Consider the following 19,580-nt stretch of genomic DNA (forward strand, 5'->3'; position numbering starts at 1 on the left):
AGCTCTCCTCCCACTCATGGTTTTGCTCCACACAACAAAAGAAAGAGCCACTGCCAGTGTAAGACCAGCCTGGGACTACAGTTCACAGAACACCAGGTTGGAAGGGACCTCAAGGATCATCTGGCCCAACCTTTCCTAATCCAGACAAGATGGTCCAGGACCCTCTCCACTTGTGTCTTACATGTATCCAGTGTTGGGGAAAACAACAGTTTCCTGGGAAGACTGATTATTCCTTCAGCTGATTGCTCCTATTGTGAAAAATTTTCATCTCATGTCCCATTGGAATATCACCAGGAATAACTGGTACCATCACCTCTCATCTTTTCCATAGGACTCCTTGCAAAAGGGAGGTTCCATCTTCTTTGTAGCCACTCTTTAAATACTGGAACATGCTGTTAATTACACCAGTGCTCCAATAACAGTTTCCACCAAACTAACCCAAACCTCTATTTTATAAAGAGGCTCTCTTTATACTGATCATACAGTTTTTTACACTTCAGCTAGAGTATGCATTTCAGTACTCAAATCTCCAAGTCTATTTATTCCCCCATTATTATTAAAATAAACTGATAGGATCTATGAGAACATTAAAAAGGATCTGCAATTTCTTTATTTCAACACCAAGTTTTGAAAACTAAGCCAGGGCACATCAGCTACATTAACAGGTTTATTGTAACTCTCATTTTGAAGTCAGACGAAAGGAATCAAAACAATATCTAGTTTCAGCTTCCATAAAATTCCAACCTAAAATGTTAAAAAAAACTTCAACAGAAACTAACCATGGATTATATATCAGATTCACTAAAACTATCCACATTCATTTAAAAAGTGAGCATAATGCAAATATTTTTTGAATGTGTATTTTTAAAGATAATTGTTTTCAACAGCAGGTAACGGCAGGTCCAACACCACCGAAATTAATCCTAAAATATCTAAAACATGGTATAGCATTTCCTTCTTGCAACGTTTGATTTCTACAGCTTTAGATTTTTCAATGCTCCTATAAAATATGGTCTTTCACCAGCTGTAATGTGCCATCCAGTTCTTCTGCATGCTAGAAAAATCTAAGGAGCTAAATCAAGGCAACCAAGATTTTGACACAATTCTGATGTTATGTTCTAAATACTACAGTTTTAGGTAAATACTGGGAAACAAGGCCATATTCCTGAGAGTTATTCAATGTGGAGGCTTCTTGAGGCAAGAGGTCTCTCCTTGAAGAACACCTTGCCAGAAGTACAAAGGGGGAGATTTTCTTTCCTATTGCCAGATGAGCAAAATGAGAGAAATTTTGAACACCCACACAACTAGAGCTAGTATTTAAGTTTGCACAATAGAAAAGGCCAATAGTTTTCTTATTCAATCCACCTATTAAAAATGGCACTTCGTGCTTCTACTACACACACATATTTTATAAAAAGCTTGTTTTTTTTTTTTTTTTGCCAAGTGCAGATCTTTTTGCTGTTAAAAGCACACAGGCTAAGACAAGAACAATCTTAATGATCACACTGTTTTAGGCAAACCCAAAAGACTACCTGAAATGCTAAATTTTGGCACACACTGCATTTGGGAACTAAATAGTTAAGTGTACACATAGACAGTAAAATAAAGTAGATTGTACCAGCCAAGGAGCCAGAACTAGCTGGCCACATACAACTTGATCTTTCATTACACTGGAAGCTGGTGGTGCTTAACAATTCCCTGAAAAACAGCAGAGAGGCATGAGGAAAACAAAAGAAACTAAGAGGACAATTTTAAACTTCTCTCATGCAATACTGCAGAGGCACTTGTGATCTGCATTTATCAGTGTGCCAATGGATTTTCCCAGCTCTCTTCTGTTGTACATTCTCTATTTGAGACCTTGCAAAGCTTCACTAGATAAACATGTATTAGTAATAAATGATTCTTCCAGATGTGACCGTGACTAATGTATTACCATCCTGACAAGCCTACTGAGTACAAGTAGGGCAATAGCTTCCCTCGCCCGAGGCACAGCACCCAGGAATATGCACAATCATTACTAATTCCACCATGGCAGTGGCAGGCTGTTGCTGCCTCAGACAGCTACCTGCCGCAGCCATGGTCGGCACTGCACGATGCAGACAGGAGGAGGATCTCTGCGAGCAAGGCTGGAGTAGTTCAGCAACAGCGTGCAGAGCCCTCGCATTCATGAAGAGAACGGAACAGGAGCTCAGCTCCTTGCTCCTCCAGCCCTAGAAAAGGCATTGCTGCAGACACACAAAACCCTGCTTGGAAAAAATCTTTTCGCCTTCCATATACTCCAAGGACAGCAACCGAGGTTTCCCTGCTCGCCCGCCAATATAAAAGATGAAAGCTGAGAGCAGAAGCAAGGGAACAGCCCAGCGACGGGAATCCCGGCATCCCTCATCTTCCTAGCGGCTCGAGGGGAGGAACAGCCTTCTCTCCTGGGTGTTGCCCCTCTGATGCTCTCCATCACCACCTGCCTACCTTGGAACAACTGGTACGTTTTCTCACAACTGGCACCGACAATGCATAAGGCCAGCAACAGGGTGACTGATTAAAAAAATAAATAAAAAAAAAACCCCAAAACCACACACACACAAAAAAAAAAAAAAAAAAAAAAACACCAAATCCACCCAAGACAGAAACACTGCCTCCCCCTAATCATAATAATCTAAGGAGCATCTTTTTTAGAAAAAGCCCTAAGCCCTTACAGCGCGACGGAAGAAGGTATTAGGGAGGAAGCGGGGAGAGCTCGCGCAAGACAAGGCACACGGGCGAATCCCGCGGGCGGAATCCCACGGGCGGCCGCTCCCCCCACCCCGCGGCACCATCGGCGGGACCGAGGACGGGCCGCGCCCGCCGGCTCTGCCCCCACCCCAGAGGGGCGGCCGGGGACCCCGCGCCCCGCCGGACCCCGCCGGGCACCGCAGCCTCGCCCCCAGGCCCTTCCCGGCTCCTCGGGCGCACCTGGGCTGGGAGCGGAGCCGGGCGCAGACACCGACCAGCCCCAGCGGGATGCGAGGAGGGCGGCAGGCGGCCGCCAGCGGCGGCTGGGGAATCACGGCTGGTCGAGGAGGAGAGGGAACAGACAGGGAGCCGAGGGAAGGGGGTGAGGCGCGGGGCTGCCTCGCCGCAGCAGCGGCGGCAAGAGCCCGGCAGCCGGGCGGTGACAGGTGAGGGCGAGGGCGGCGGGGGGCGCGGGGCGAGCTCCCAGCGCAGCTCCCCTACCTGCGCTCCGGCGCGGCCGCTGCTCCCGGTGCGCCCGCTGCCGCTTCCCCGCCCGCCGCCGCCCCCTCGCTGCGCTCCCCCGCCCGCCGCGCTCAGCTCAGCCCACCCCGCTGGCCGCAGGGCCCGCCCCCGGCCCGCACTGACGTCTCCGCCCACCAATAGCAGAGGATGGAAGCGCCACAGACCACGCCCATTCCGCCTCGGCCAATAGCCGCTCGCCTCGGCCCGTGTCCCCGCCCCTGGCACCGCCCCGCTCGGGCCCGGCTCGGTCGGGGCCGCCCCGGTCGGGGCGCAGCTGCCGCGCAGCGGGCGCGGGGGGCGGCGCGGCCGCGGTCCCGGGGGTCGTGCCGGGCGGCCCCGGGGACAGGCCCGGTCATGGGGGACAGGGGGACACCTCCGCAGGTGGAGGGGCGGGGGCCAGCACTCGGCATTAGCGCACGGCTGTGAGCGATGTGTCCCTCCCTGACAGGGAGGGGGCGGGGGGCTTTTCGTGCGGGGGATTCCGCGGAACGGATGGGCTTCCTCTTTTTATTTTTTTCATTCTTTTTTTCTTTTTTTGGCATGGAAACTGGTCCCCGCCTCCGGCACGCAGAGCCGTTTGTCACCCGGGTGCGGGGCGGGGAGGTGGGAGAAGCGCCGTAGGAGCTGCTGCTGCTTTTGCTGGATGGGTGCAGAGAAGGAGAGCGGCTGGAGAGAAGGGGATGGTAAAAATCAGTATCTCCGGTGAAAATGCCTCCAGCCCTTAAGCATTTCTCCATCCTTTTTTACAAAACTCTCATCTGGGCTCTCATAATCTGTGGCTGGCGCCTGTAAGGCTTTCACCTTTAGCTTTGCTGACACATAATAACAGTTTTAAACTAAAAGCCACTTTCCAGCCGACGTCGAATATCAGATGCATCACGGCAAAATGTAGCTCTGCAAGTTATGGATGCTTGAACGCGACTCCCATTTTCCTGGTATGCTTCAATGGTTATTTAAATTTAAAAAATATTTTGAAGCCCAATGGACATAACATGAGGCAGAATTCAGCAATAGTTGAGTATTGCAACCAAAATTATATTTCTTCTTTAAGATTATATACCCTAGAAAAATCTGCACAGACAGATAGCAGAATTTAAGTCATTGCAGTGCATAAAAATCAGGCATCTCATTTTCGTTTGTTGTTCCGCACAGACTGCTTCATGAGCCTTGGGGCACTGAAGTGTTTTAGTTTGGATCAGAGATGCATTTTTGAAGTAAATGCTGTCATCATCTCTGCTAACAGTGCTGTAATTCAAAGTGTGGAGTGGTGTTGGAGTGCATGAAATAGATCCCTTTTGTATAAAGCTAAACCAATGCTTTCCAGCCACAAATGAGCACTGGGTAGGACTCAGACTGAAGTAGTCAAACACCAGGAATCCCTGAGGTGAGTACAGCTCAGAGATCAGGCCCTCAGCACCGACAGCTGCACTCCACGGGTCTGTTAGAGCTTGGTGCTTGCCAGTGGAGTTGGAGATTTGGAGCTTTGTAGTTCAGAAGGAAGGTCCCAGGAGATTTCTAGTGTAACATCTGATTCCTGGTTCACAGCTGGTAGTCAACCGACACCTAAAAACTTTGATGCTTAAAAGTCTGCCAGAACTCCCAGTCCATGTATGGATCATCCCATATTCTTGTGTCAGGAGTACATCACATCATCCACAGCTGTAAAGATAACTTGAACTGAAGTAAAAAATGTGCTACCACTGCTGCTGATCCAGATATTGTCAATTACTTTTGTGGTCCTTATTAATCTCCCTACACCTGCAACAGATTCCAGGATAGAAGGCAGTGGTACTGCAAGTTTAAAATTAAGATAAATGACTGGGTAGTGGTTTAATGATTAAAAATAACTGAATGAACTTCCAATAACATATGTTAGCAATGAAAACATTTTTTTCCTATCAGCGTATCTTGTAATTTTAATATGAGGCCAGATTGTAAGAAATGTAGCACACATAAGTTTTTGTAAGAAAGCATATAGAGAACCACTGTGGTAGCAAAATCAGAGTTGAGAGATTTTTTCTTACAACATACACGAATTTCTTTTTCTTGCAGTGCTTCTCACAGGCAACCAGTTTCATGCACTAACATGACGTAGCTACTCCTTTTACTGAGATCTGTCTACTTTTGGAAGGTGTGTGTGAGAGAAATATGTTATTTGATAGATAAGACACTTTCTTATAAACTTTAATCTTGAGGAGCTTGACTACAGACAGCAGTCCATATTTTTACATGTCTGAGATCAAACATCATAGGTCACTTGTCTTCTAGGTTACTTCCATATTCATCATTGTATTTTTTGCCCTCATTCTGTGGTTGTAACAGAAATGTTAGAATACAACAGAGCTTTGTTTACTGTCTCCAAAAGTATAAGGCTAATTTAACTCAGTTATAAAGGTGGAATTTTCTAATGTGAACACTTCAAATCAGGCATGATGTGGAGGCCAAATCCTTTTTTACTGACACATCTGTTATAGAGGTTTTGTTTTGGCAAGCTAGACTATGTGGTGTTATATTTTAGTTAAATGGTGTGCTCTGTCTTACCCCTGGAAAATGTCTGGTTTGTTCCAAGCCCGTGATCCTCCCCTGCAGTATCCTGTGTCTGTAATTCCATTGGCCCGATCTGTTCCGCAGCCACTTTGAATCTCCCTGTTCAGTGTGCCGGGGGACGGTTCTCTTTCTCTTCGCCGGCTCTCCTGGCTGGTGCTCTCTCAGCCCCTCTCTCCCCCCTCACTCCCCTTTCCCCCCTCTCCCTCAGAAACCATGCTGCCTCCTGGGGGTGGGACCCCAATAAACCCTCATCTAATGAGCACCCTCAGAAGCCGTGTGGAGCCTCCTTGCCTGCCCGCTGCCACCAGCGAACTCACAGCTTGGGGGGGGGCCCAACCACGCCGCAACAAGACTACATTTCGTAAAGTCACTAAAACAAAATATAGGAAAAAATATGTTTTACCAGGTGAAGCAATCATATATGACTCTGAATATAAATAAGCAGGTCTCATTCATAACAAGATATCTTTTTTTAGACAAACTTCCTGTTGAAAAAGGGGAAACACCCAAGAGCCACCTAAGTGTTTTCTCCAGGAACTTCTAAAGGGATTGTGGAGTGATGAAGGCCAGAGGCAAACACCTGAAGGCAGCAGCCAGATTGTCTTGACTTCTCTTTTTGCTCCAAGACACTAGCTGGCTCCATGTCAGGCTGGCCCTCCAGTGCAGATCAGAGCAGTCTGATCTGTTCTGCTGGAAATGGCAAGAAGTGCCAAGTTCTACACGTGTCCTGCTTCTCTGGAGCAGCTGTGAGTCACTCCTTCAGCTGGGTGCAAAGGCAGCTCCTGGTTTGGTGGCCAACCAATGTCATAGAGCCTGGAAGGAGAGACCTGCTTACCCACTGCATCCGTATTTTCACTGATGCTAAGAGCCAAGTAGGACTAAGTTTGATGTAAACACAACTGGAAGTGAGAGACAAGAGGACATTGAGTAATGGGCATTAGTTAGTGAGGCATGAATGTATATAAGTGGGCCAAGATACTATCATGGCGTTGGAAGAGCCTTTAAAAGGGCAAAAATCAATGGGAATTTTTCTTAGCTGCAAAGTGCAGAAATTGGCACATGGATAGTAGCAGAGTATTCATTTCTTCTTTCTTGCAATGGCATTTCATTACACACAGAATAAAGAAAAACCATGAAATAGTCAATAGATATTGTTTCTTTCCTGAGGTCTTAAGAGAAAACAGTGTAACAGAAGGGAGTGATGCTGGTTTTATTATTGTTCTCAACAAAATGCCTGTTGCTTTCCTGGGAACCAAGCTCTCAGTTGTGCAATCAGTACTTTTAAAATAAATCTATGGTGAATTTCCTGCACAGTGTTGCACTTTTAATACATGCAATAGTCACAATTTTCAGGTGGCAGAGTCTGCACTGACTGCATCCTTTTACAAAACTTTTCCTAAAATGTATATTTTAAAATGTGTAATTTGCAAGTGTTGCTCTTGATCATTTCATTTTGAAGATATGGCTCATGATCAAAGACCTATGGCTTTATTCCTTCCTGCACAATAATTTCTATGCAAGGACTACAAATCAATTCTTTTTTCCTTCTTTTGGTGGGCGATGCAACCAAAATGGCAAGTGGTTCACTCTACAGGATTTTCCTGGTGTGGGTGGGGTGTGTGTGCTGGTAGGGATGAGGGTTTTCTGCACATCCATGAGACAGAAATACAAGCTGCTCTACCCAGCACTTCTAAGCTAGATGCAGGAGAACAGGAAAGTAAAAGAAGAAATAGTACTTGGTCTTTAAGAAGTAGTCTTACTGACTTCTTTAACAAGACTTGTTTAGGCTATGAAAAGTACCAGTGATCTAGAGCTTACCTACTCACTGCCTCTTAGTTTAAAAATAGGTTTTCTGTGCTTCTTAAACCACCTGCTGTATTCTCCCCCTATGCATTAGCACTGCCCTTTCTGCTGGCTTCCTAAACATACGTGGGTAGATCGCAAGATACACATTCTGCTTTTACAGAGGCAGGACTCAGCCTAATTATAACCTGCAAGATCAGAATGTGACTGTTTTGACTTGCAGAAGCAAAGATGAATAACTGAGTTGTTGGCATTTAATTTTAGATATTCTGAACTCAGTCCTCTTTTTACTGTAATTTATTGTACTTATGACAGTTCTAATACGTGAAGAAAATTACCTATATGTGCAAGTGATCATTTGCATTGTATTTTCCAATTAAGTAAATTGACTTTTAGCAAAGTAAAACACTTTTGCTGTTATTTTGTAAATCAAAAATCAGTGTATTTTTGTTATTTCTCTATGAGAAGAAAATAATAGACAGAATAAAGGTAAAAATTATTTTTACCAGACTACAGTAATTTAGACAATCTGATATTTCAAGAGCTGTACAGCTTTATTTCAATATTAATGACCAGTTGTGGTTAATGGATTTAATTCATCCTAATATCTCTTACTGTGTGTAATAGGCACCTTCAGTGTGTACATAGGTAGCTTTGCCCATGACGTATTTCATCCTTGAGCATAATTTATAGTTCTATGTCAGCATTTGGTTGGAACGAGATGGGGGTAAGATGACATGATTGCAGGGTGGCTTTCTGCTGTGGTAGTCTGCATGTAAAGCTCTTGAGGGCAATTCCTGGTTGTCTAGACCCTTCAATGCTGCAGTCCTCACCTTCATCTCAGAACAATGGTACTGACATATATCATTACAGACTTGCACATCACTCATCACTTTGTTTTCCACCTGTTTTTCCCCCATGGAGCTCTGGTGTCCCTAGCAATGATGTCTGAATGAGTGTCCCTGTGGTGTCCCTAGAAATGATGACAGATTAGGTAGGATAACTCACATGTTTTTGTAGTGATTATTTTCTTAAAATCAGTCCCATTTTCAGAACATTTGTAGCTTTACATAAACAGTTTCCCAAAGCATGTCCCTTTTGTTATATTTAAATACTATACTTTCCTTCACTGTCTGACTTCTCCTTCTTACTCCTTTCTCTTGATTGCATTTAACCTATGTAGTTTTCAGTTGTTTTCAACCATACCAGCAGTATCCCTCATTTGGGGGCTCTTTTGACCTAATTTTTAAGAGACAATGTTTCCATATAAAAGAAGAATCACCCTTCCTTCTATAAGAAATAGAATTTGTTAATTGTCTTACTAAGCCAAGCCTCATGGAGAGTCCATGCTTCTACATTTAGTGTCTGTATACACAATCGAAAAACTTCATGTAATATATTAAATACTGCAGCTAGGTTGATGTACCACTAAATGTAAACTCCAATTAAATCAAAAATATAACTTTGTTTAAATGTATTTTTAGTAAAGGGAAAGATGTGTATATGTTTTTGGAGCCTGACATACAAAAGGTTATATTCTGAAATCTGAATTTAAATATAGCAGAGAAAGAAGGGTTGGACAATAGTATCAATGCAGTTGAGATGTTTCAAATTTTATTTATTGTAACATGTATTATCATCACAATTTTTCTTAAATAGAGTCTTACTCTTGGACAGAATTCTTATGTAGATGGATCCGGTTTCATACAAACACAAAATAATAGAATCATCCTTGCTTCCCCCCACCTTATAATTCATGGGTTCATAGTGAGAGACCATTGGGAAAGGATGAAGTAATTCACACACATGATAGACAGTTGGCTAGATGTATCCAAATTTGTAGCATTGTGGCAGAGGTGAACCTCAAACAGAGGTTTTTGAGGAAAACACTGAAGTGGCTTTCCTGATGTTTATGAGGAACTCAGCAAGAACACGCAGGAGCGCACAGGAGATAACATGGATGTGCATTCCTGAATTTTTAACATGCAGATAACACCCACCATCCTGGGTAGGGTGGATGTGAGAACTTGGGAGATGATACAGTGGGGACAAACTGTAAATGGACTTCAAAATGAAGACAGTGTATCCTAGTGCTGTAAAGATGGAGGGAACAAAGAGAGGGTTGTAGGAGTGGAAGATTTAGAACTTGCCATTTCTCATGGTGATGATGAATTATTAAGGTAGTTGGTGGCAAGAAAACAGAAAACATAGGAAAGAAAACAGAAAAATAAGAAAACAGATGTTGCAGCAATAAATGTGTGGCATAATGAAAATTTGGATGACTTTTAAGTATGCATATAAATGCAAAAACCCATCTACTGGAAATGTTAGAAAAAAGTCTTGTGAGGATTTCAGCATAATTTGGCTATGAAAAAAAGATGGAGGTGGAAAGTGCAGATAAGTGGCAGGCTAGATATGATTTGTCATGGTGACTGCAAAGGAGATGCAACTGAAACTGCTGTTTTAAACACATCATTTTAGGAGTCATGTCCCTGGAGAACAAACCTGAGCCAAATTTTCTGAGGCTTTCCTTTGAATAAAAACAGATCTGCAGTGAAGAGATGAATATTCAAAATAATTACTAAATCATCATAGGGTCACATTGTCATAAATACTGGAGGTGGGTCTTGAAAGAACACCAAGTGACATGAAGTGGTAATGGATACAGGCACAGAGAGAAAACAACAAAAAAAAAGAAAAATCATGGAAACTTAAGAAGGACAAGGTTTCAGTAATGGATTATTATTTTTCAACTTTAGCTCAGTTCAAAACCAGTAACAGTCGGAGGTAAAAGCAGATTATGTTGTGTCTAAGGGGAGAAATCTAGTTTACAGAGGTTCTGGGATGAAACTGGAGAAGAGGTAAATTAAATGAGCTTGGAGATGGGAATGAGGAGTAGAGCAGTTTGTAGCTGGTGAGAAAAGGGGATCAGAAAAAGAATGTTTTTGGGGGGAGTGTGAGAACAGAAGGAGGAGTGAACAACAGTTTGCTCAGAATGGAAGAACTGAGGCAAATGGAGGGGTTGGAAAAGAGAAAATCTTAAGATGTGACATGGAAAAAGGAAAGGAGTTACAGAAAGGGAAGTGATGGAAAGCACATATCTTCATGTATAAGACATTGGTGAGATCCCAAAGTGAAGAGTGAAGGAGATGCAGAGTAGAGAGGAGTGGAGTAAAAGGGAGGATGATTCAGGGTAGCTGAAATCCTACTTGAAATGACAGATGTTCCCCAACTGGAGAATGGAGAATTACCTAACTAGGAAACAGGAAGAAATATAGAAGGATAAAAAAAGCTTGCAGTGGCGAAAAGTGGTGAAGTGAAGGACGTAGAAAATTAACAACAGTCCTTGGGATAAAAAGAGAAAGGAGAAATGAAGAAACGTGGGGAAAAAGAGAAGGGAGACAAATACCGAGAATTACTGATCATCTGAAAATTGTGGAAGGATTGATTGACAAGGCTTGAGGGAGAAGATGACCTCAAGTGTGAGGGTGCAAGGTATATGATCATTGTTTAAAAGGGAGGAACACAGCATCAGAGATGCAAGAATATGGCTGATGAAAATCAGTGCAAGGCTGTAAGCCTTAGTATAGGCTGAACTGAAGGAGGAATGAACACAGAAAGGAGGCATGGGACTCCAGCCAAGGGCTCAGATGAATTGGTAAAAATAAATAAATAAATAAATAAATAAAATATCAGTGAAAATAAAATAATGCCTTGAGCTGAAATCAAAGGACAAGGCTGAAGATGGAGAGCAGACAGAAAGGAGGGGGAAGTGAGAAGGGTCTAATAATGCTAATAATGGAGAAAGAGTAAAAGGGATGTAGCCTGGGAGGAGTATGGATAGGGAAAGAGCAAAAGTCCAGTGTGACTGCCATGAAATGTATCTGTGGAGATAGAAATGAAACTTCTGAAAGAGAGGGAAGATTAAAAAAAGGATCCAAGACTTGGTGAGGGTAAAAGGAACAACATATGAAAAAGTCATGGATGACAGGGGTTTTTTACAGAGACAAAGAGAGTGGGAGGAAAGAAGGGTGTAGGTGTGAAATATGAAGCTGCAAAAGAAGACAGGTAGAAGGAGTAAGAAAGGAAGATGTAGCATAAAGACAAAATTTTCAAACTTGGATGGTAAAAATAATGATCTTAAATTCTGTTTAGCCATCTTAGTAGAAGGTGGCTTTAAAGCAGAGTCCCTCAAAATATTTTTCTTTTTTCTTTCCAGACATCATCTGCAAATAGTTACTCAGATGTGTGGGCTTTTCTCTGGAGAGAGCAGTGGGAAATGAACTATGGATTCCTACTCTGTCATCTTCAGTGTGTTCATTAGGTGGTGGTAGAAAGGCTGATAGAAACTACATTTAATAAACTATCAGGTGATTCATTTAGCTGAGAGAAGGAATAGATGTTAATAGTGCCATTCCTAAACAAGTTTAGATCTTTCCATTTCACCACATTTGGCAGGTCTGTTTGGATGATGCCTAATACAGACTTCAGTCTGAATGCAGTCTAAATGGTTGAGACCAGGTTTATTTCAGCAGTCTACACTGGAGGGCCCTGCTGCTTGCTAGTTGTGTTGGCTTCTGTCTTAGGGACTTTCCTGTTTCTGCAGCTGCTTCTGCGTTGTTTGGAAGTGGACTTTTTTTTTTTTTTTTTTTTTTTTTTTTTCCTGGACGTGGGCCTTGCTGTGCTTCTGTCACCTGGAGCTTGGATTTCTGCAGAGAACAGTCCATAAGACCATGCCCAGAGATCAAAAGGGAGCTTCCCCATGTGAGCACAGAACACCCACTGGCTGAGTGAGTTCCTCCTAATTCTCCTGGCAGGCAGCTTTGGCTCCTGTGAAATTCAAAGTGTTTGTTTTTACATGCAAAGCTTTGGGATGAGATCCATCTCGCTTGAATACACTGCTCAGTCCTTGGAATGGCTCAGCAGCTGGGGCTCTTTGGTGAGGGGGTTCTGTTCTCACCTGTTCTGGGGAAAGCTCTGCTGCTCTCGCGTCCTGTGTGCTCACCATGGTGCTCTCCACCAGCATTTGTATTTCAGTCAAAATGCCCATAAAAAAGCCTTTTTCCAAGAGAAGCTTTCTCCTTCCTGTTTTTGAGAAGGGATTTGGTTGTTAAGCCTTGGGAGCTGCAGCAGACTGTGGTTCTGATTTGTTTTCTAGGAATGACTAAAAGAGGAGGAGTTTGTACGCTCTGACTAAATTCTGATGACTGTTAGCAACCACATTTCTTTAACTGTACATGAGCTTGATGAAAGTATGCTTTTAATCTTGCAAAACCCTCCTCAGTTTCTGATGTCGCTTCTTACATACATTATGTTATTTTCCATTTTTAGCTTCAATCCTTCTGTGTTTGGCATACAGGATTTTCCAGAAATATTTTCAAATGGATTTTCTCAACTTAGTAAACCAATTACTTTAATATATTTTCATTGTTGGGTAATGTCTGAAGATTTCTTGTTTTGAGTAAAACCCCTTGATCCTGGCTAAAACCAACATTTTGTTTCACCATATAAGCATCTTAAAAGTGAAATATATTAAATCAGAAAAATTAAGGACCAGTATGGTAGAGATTTTGCTTTCAAGTTATAGCAAAGAATGCAGAGAAAAAAGTTCAAGTCTTGATCAGAATAATGGGATGTGGGATTAATGACTTGGCTGGAAGCTGCATCAGAAAAAAGGTGGTGATTTGAATCCTCAGAGGCAAAATGAATGGATTACACAGTAGCTGGTTTTGGTTCAGAATGATGGTTGTCCCAGATTAGCTTCCCTGGTATCATTTTAACAGCATCCAGCCACGACAGTGAATAGTTTCTTGTGTTTAGTCCCCAACCAGGAAAAAAATGGCTAAGAAAAAAAATCTGGATGTGCAGCCTGATACTCGCTGTTGAAAATCTGAAAACATAAGGCTGCAGTTCTCCATTATGGACCACTCCCTGGTGAAACTAGTATTTTTTTCTCCAAAACTGTGTTGGAACTAGTTATCCTGTACTGCAGTGACATCTACTGAAGGAAAGCAAAAAAAAGTCTTGGGAAAGCAGTGTTCGCCTCTCTAAAACAAAATACAAAGATCAGGGATTTAATATATTATTGAACACTGAGAGGTTTAATATTTTTTCTTTTGTCAATTTCAGAGCTATTATTGTCTGGTTTTTGTGAAGCACCCATCACCACTATGTTCCCAGATTTTAAACACATAACCAATGTATTCTGTGACCTGTTTTGTATGCAAATACTTAATTCCTGAAAGATTGTAGTTTCATTTTAGTTCGTTCTCCGTTTGAGAATGGAAGTAAAGGGACATTTTTTTTCTCGTTGAAGGAGGGGAGAGATTAGAATTTAGGGGGCTGGCAAGCATAAATATTGTTCAGACAGAGCTGGCTGCCGTGTGCCACAGCGGGTGGAAAGGACAAGAGAACTTTTGCTTCTGCTACTAAGGTGAACTGCTTGCATTTTTATTACCTTTAGGTGGAGCATATTTGAATATGTGCTTTCTTTATGCTCTCCTCTTGCCAGCAAGCAGTGTTTTATACTAGAAATGAACTAATGAATTGCAGAAGACTAATGGATTGCATTATGTACAGCTGCTTGTAGGGGAGATCTGCCTCATTTGCTGGCAAAGCTTTCTGGTCTTTAGCTGCCTCATCCAGATACTTCCATCTCTTTCTTCCAGGGAACTGGATTATGGGATCTAATCTTCTTGCCACTGGCAGCAGTGTATGCAGGTCTCCAGATGAGGAGAAAAATGGGATTCATGCCTGCACTTCCATCCCTCAGAAGCAGACATCTTGTCCTTTTTGTTGCAAGATCCTCCTTGAAGGGATACCTCCAAGCAGAAGAAATCCCACCACTGTATGCATGTGAAAAACTATCAATGAACTATAAAAAAATAAGCATAACATTGCTGCAAAATATTGTTTGATCGAGATTACTGTTGTTTAAAAAAGACCTGACAATACCAGCGGGAAGTATGGTTCTGCTCCCTTCTGCATTTTTTCTGGTCTTCCATCATGCAACACTTACAGCCTATAATTAAACCAGCTTGCTGCTATTTGCATTTTCATGAAAGGAGCCTCTTCTAACATACCTCTCTTAAATCTCCTATTTTATATCAAGTGAAATTTAATTTCAAGGCTTTACTCTTTGCAGATCATTTAACTCTTAATGGCTTTTCATCCTAAATCTATCTCTGCTTCTGTCTGGGCATATGTGTCTCCCTCCTCATCTCTCTGTCTCTCTTCCTCATTATTTGTTCACCTTTAAGTCATTCCAAAGCTATTGGAAAGACAGATTGCAAAGACAGAAGCCTGAATTCTGCTATTATGCTCTACAACTCTGGCATGAGTTCCTACACATTCCTATCAGAAATATTTCTGGAACTGAAAATCCAGTGAGGGAAAAAATGAACTCTAGGCTGCTTATTAGTTAAATAGTTCTGTATGGTGCTATTTGCACATGGGAGTAATATTTATGGATTTAGCTGAACAGTTAAAGAATAATGCTTTGCACAATATTCTTGGAAGTGCTTAACTTAAGGTCATACATAAAACTAAAATACAGTTTATATGCTCAGTTCTAGGTCCTTTGTGTAAGGCATCCCTTAGAAAAGTAATAGCTAGCAGCAAAGCATGTCTAGCAAGTGGAATTTTCTGTTGATTCTCTCATTCCCTTCCCTATCTTTCCTTTTCCTGACAGAAACAGATGGAATTTTATTTTCTCACAATTACTATGAACTGAGACTAACAGCTCTTAAATTAGCAGTGAGGGGGTGGAAAGGTGTGGAAAGCAATAAAAACATGCAAACCCTCTGTAACAGTCTGAACACTGAAATGTGGAAATAAATCTTGTCAATCAATAAACCATAACTGCCCTTTGGCTTGTGGGTTACACCCAATACATGTAATGATCCATCAGTCTTTCATATAATTTGTGTATATTAAATAATAAAAAATTATGTTGATTAGACCTTCCAAACTTATATGCAAAAGAGGAGGACTGACATTTTATTTACCTACTGATAAATTCTGCAAAGGATTTTTTTTCAGCTTTGAAGTTGTTGTTTAAGCATGGAATCCTTTGACGTTCTGAGAACATTTCCTTCTTCTTTGCCCTTTTTAGTCCTTTTTTCGCTCAGTTTCCTCTCTTCCAGAATTTGATATTTTCTTTTTGTGACCGTTATCTTATTTTTTTAAATTGTAGTATTTAATCACAAGAGATGGCACAATGGTAATAGTCTCAGTTTAAAACCTACTTCAGTTATCACATGGACATCTTCTGAGAAAGCAGCCACTTGACTTTCTTGTAGGCTAGTTCTGGAGTTGGTCTGCATGTGCTGCAGGTACTGTCCACAATATGATTGTCTGACACATGCCCCAGGAGTCACAGAAGGACCTCCTGTGCTACAACTATGTTCAATTTTGAGAAAGAAGACTTTCTAAAATGACAGGTTAAATCACGTAACCTCTAAGCAGGCTATATGGAAAGATGAGGAAATTAACATTCAGAGAAGTAGATGATGCTGAGACGTCATTTTCTAAACCTTGACTGAGGTGTGCAGGAGGAAGGCCTGATGCAATGCTCAGTTTTGTTCCTGATGAGGATCTCATGGTGGAAAATGCACATCACCTGATGAGCTGGAGTGAGGGGCTCCCCTTCAGCACGAACAAGGTGGGGATAACCTTTCAGGCAAAGAGAAGTAAAGGAAGAAATTCTCTGTGAGGGAAAGAAAACAGCTACAGGTGAGGTATATTTCAAGTTCTGTTTAGTCTTTGCTACAGAACAAAGATCATGCTGGTCCTGAGTACTGGTTGTGGGCTGCTCTAATATCAGTAAATTCATTTTGGGTGTGATGGACTTTGCCATACTGATATTGCTGATACTGACCTGTTAGTTCAAGAACAGGAGGTCACTACATTCTTGGTAGTGTTTATATTGACCATAACCCTTTCTAGAATTGATTACCAATGCCAGGTGATGAGGATTGCTGCCTCTGATCTGACATATGTGTATCCCTTCTTCTCTGCTCCCACACATGCACGATTGAGGCTGCTGTGGAAAACAATAGCCCAGAGGCTGTCAGTGATTCCTTCCTATCACTGAGGAAGCTGAAATACAGAGGTTGCTCCCGGTTACACCCCTCCAGCTTAAGCAGAGTTTCCCTGAAGATGACTCTGATGCATGGGATGAAAGATGTTCAGTGCACTAAAATTATTCAGCTACATATTTTCTGCCTAGTAGACCCTGAAAGTTCTGGGAGAAATGCCAAAGCAATGCTGGTAGATGAATGCTTCTGAGCCATCATGTCCTTGACTGCAGGAAGACAAAAATGTTTGATCAGGACTTTTTCTAAGGTTACCCTCTCTTTGTTTTGTTTTTCTTTGTATGGAATCATGTTAAATACCAGCTAAAAAATTGTATACTCATTTGATTATGCCCTTCTCATGGAAAACCATAAATTAGATATAGCTTTTAACTATGCAGTTTCCATAGATTCCACTTTATTTTATAGTTCCCTCCTACCAGTATCATATGCATTTTCCTGGATTTTCTGGGTTTGCATTACTTTGCTGATTCACTGTATACAGCACATTGAAAATTCTTAGTAGTCTTGCAAACACAATCAGCCTGATTCAAATTCCTTATACTATGTGCTCATTTAATGGAAGGTCCAACTTCACTCTCCCTCATTGTATACAGCTGGGAAAGATTTGACTTAAGTCAGATCTAAAACCTCCTTCTTGAGCATTTGTTTAACAGGATTCTGCACTACATGTTGTCTTGTATTTTGGACTTTTTTACCTGTGCCTAAAGGCAGTGGCTATTGACATTTCTTCCATAGTGGCTCATTCATACGGAACTTTCCTCTGAAATATGGCTTGTTTAGTTCACTGAACTACTTTTCTTTACCTGAAAAAAATTTTAAAATTACTGCCACAGCTATATCATGATTGTTTTAATTAAATTCGTTGCTCCTGCTAATTTTCATGAGGATGAAGTGTTTCTAGATAGCAGTGTATGTTTACTAAGCCGTTTTCAGCACCTTAAGTCCCTAGTATTATTTAACAATATAAATAATATTACAGTTCTAAGGCTTTTTTCTTCTCTTCAGCACAACCAATATGGAGAAATTTTAATTTACAGTCTGACATTTTTTCCCACATTGTAACAGGAAGATATCTTTCTATTTTACTTCAATCATACGCCAATGGATGTTTCTGATGCTCTCTTTCATGCCTTATTTTTAGTAATTGTTCTTGTGCCTTCAGTGGAACATTCATTTCACATTAGCTTCTTGTACTCTGGAGGGATTTTGTAGTGATGTAGAAAAATAGTCTAGAAGCCTTTAAAGAAAGATTGTCCAAAATTATTTTTTTAATTCATTTTTGAAGCATTTTCTAACTTTGTGACTCCTGTGAGAACTGAAGTATACAAATCCAGTATATGCTAAAATAATAAGCATTTTTATTCTGTAATATATTATTACTGTGTGAACAGAGGGAAGAAAGGAGCTGAGTACATAAGTGTTCAGGAGGTGCTGGATACATAAGGGACAGTCAGCCTGTAGTAATAAATGTCCCATTTAATCTGCACAGTGCTGGATTTCAAAGCATGGTTTAGAATTCTGGATTACAAAGGATATTAACAGCTCTGAACAGGTGTATCTTTGTCTGGGGTTTGGAGATTTATTTGATTATGCTGTGTATGGTCATATGTTCATGGCAACAGGGATGAGCAAAGAGCCTCTGTAAACCAGAAAATACAGAAATACTTCTGTAATCAATGGCTGGTGTAATTAGCTTTCCTACCAGTGGAAATAGCCAACAAAGTTCCAAGGAAGCCATGAAGTGTGTCGATAAATACAATAAATGTATCAATATGTGCAAAAATCTGCTGTGGCACATAAACTTCAAATGCAGCTAAAGATAAATAAAAAGAAAAAAAATCAAAACCACATATAAAAGTATCTTTTTCTTTATGGGCTTAGACTGAAGGTAGACTTAAGGTGGTGTCATCCAGACCTGTAGCATCATGCATGCCAGGACTAATATTATGTGGAAGTTGTTCAGAGCAATGTAATTCAGATTCAGTGTTATTTTAGGCAATGTTAACACAGTCCTGACTCACAAGAGAGAGAAAATTAATTTGGTCTGGATCCTATTATTCTCCCTGAGAATATTTCTTAGTGGAAATGTTTGGGGTTTTTTTTATCAAATTCAGTATCTGATTTTCAGATGCTACTTTACAGTCAGATTTACAGATTTGCAGTTCTAGTTTGCCTCCTATTTTTAGCCAAACTAGGGCTTTGGAGGGGCTAAGCTAAAGCTTGGGAGCTTTCCAAAGTTACAAAAAAAAAAAAAACAACCATTCCTTTTGTTTCTGTTCAGTCTGCTGCTTTTTCCATCTGCTGGAGCATTGACCATCTCACAAGAGTTTGTAGCCCAATCTTTGGATTTGGTGTTTAGCTTCCTGTTTCCTGCAAAACTACTTCACCTTTTTGAAGTAAGGCAGTTTTATGTCCTACTGCTATATTTTCTTTAGGTCATAGTTTCCTAAAGTTACTGAAGCACTGAAAATGTCCACAAGGGCAGATTTCATTACAGGGCAGTACATGGGTTTGATTGTAACTAAAATAAGATAAATTGACCCTTCTTTTGTCATCTCTATGCAGCAGTCATTTCTCCAATGCCTTGGGCATCTTGGAATGTCAGTTTGTTAAACTTGACTCAACAAAGAATTCTAGGGAACTATTTTGCAAACAATGTTTTATTAGTGAGTTGGCATCAAGATTCGTCAAATACAAAGGTTCCCAACTTTGTGTATTAAAATAAACTGAATTTACAGGTTCTTCAGTAGTGAAAATTTTCTGTTTTCAAAAGGAGTTTCTTATGATCAGGACTGGATAGAATAGTGATACATGGATGAGGATAGTGCAATGGCATTTCTGTTTTCTCATCCCATGGTCTCAGAAGCACTATTTGGGTGTTACAGCTCTCTCCTTGTCCTT

At 41.3% G+C, this 19,580-nt stretch overlaps 1 protein-coding gene and 1 long non-coding RNA gene across 4 annotated transcripts in view; one reads left to right on the plus strand and one right to left on the minus strand.

Moving 5' to 3' along the window:
- The window catches only part of CDKL5 (cyclin dependent kinase like 5), a 131,069-nt gene extending 127,741 nt beyond the window's left edge, over positions 1 to 3,328 (minus strand). For 2 of the 3 annotated variants that reach the window (XM_068179959.1, XM_068179955.1), the window contains exon 1: positions 3,211 to 3,328. The gene's annotated coding sequence lies outside the window, so the exon portion shown is untranslated. Of the gene's footprint in view, positions 1 to 2,949; positions 3,109 to 3,210 lie in introns of those variants that run through there. The other variant, XM_068179956.1, reaches the window with a different exon arrangement.
- A 573-nt stretch (positions 3,329 to 3,901) lies between these two features.
- Positions 3,902 to 15,441, plus strand: LOC137468335 (uncharacterized). Its single transcript, XR_010995882.1, has 2 exons — positions 3,902 to 4,615; positions 14,250 to 15,441. It is a non-coding gene; the product is annotated as an uncharacterized lncRNA (long non-coding RNA).
- Positions 15,442 to 19,580: the final 4,139 nt, after the last annotated feature.

Source organism: Anomalospiza imberbis, chromosome 2, assembly GCF_031753505.1.
Source record: "Anomalospiza imberbis isolate Cuckoo-Finch-1a 21T00152 chromosome 2, ASM3175350v1, whole genome shotgun sequence".
Taxonomy (NCBI): Eukaryota; Metazoa; Chordata; class Aves; order Passeriformes; family Viduidae; genus Anomalospiza; species Anomalospiza imberbis.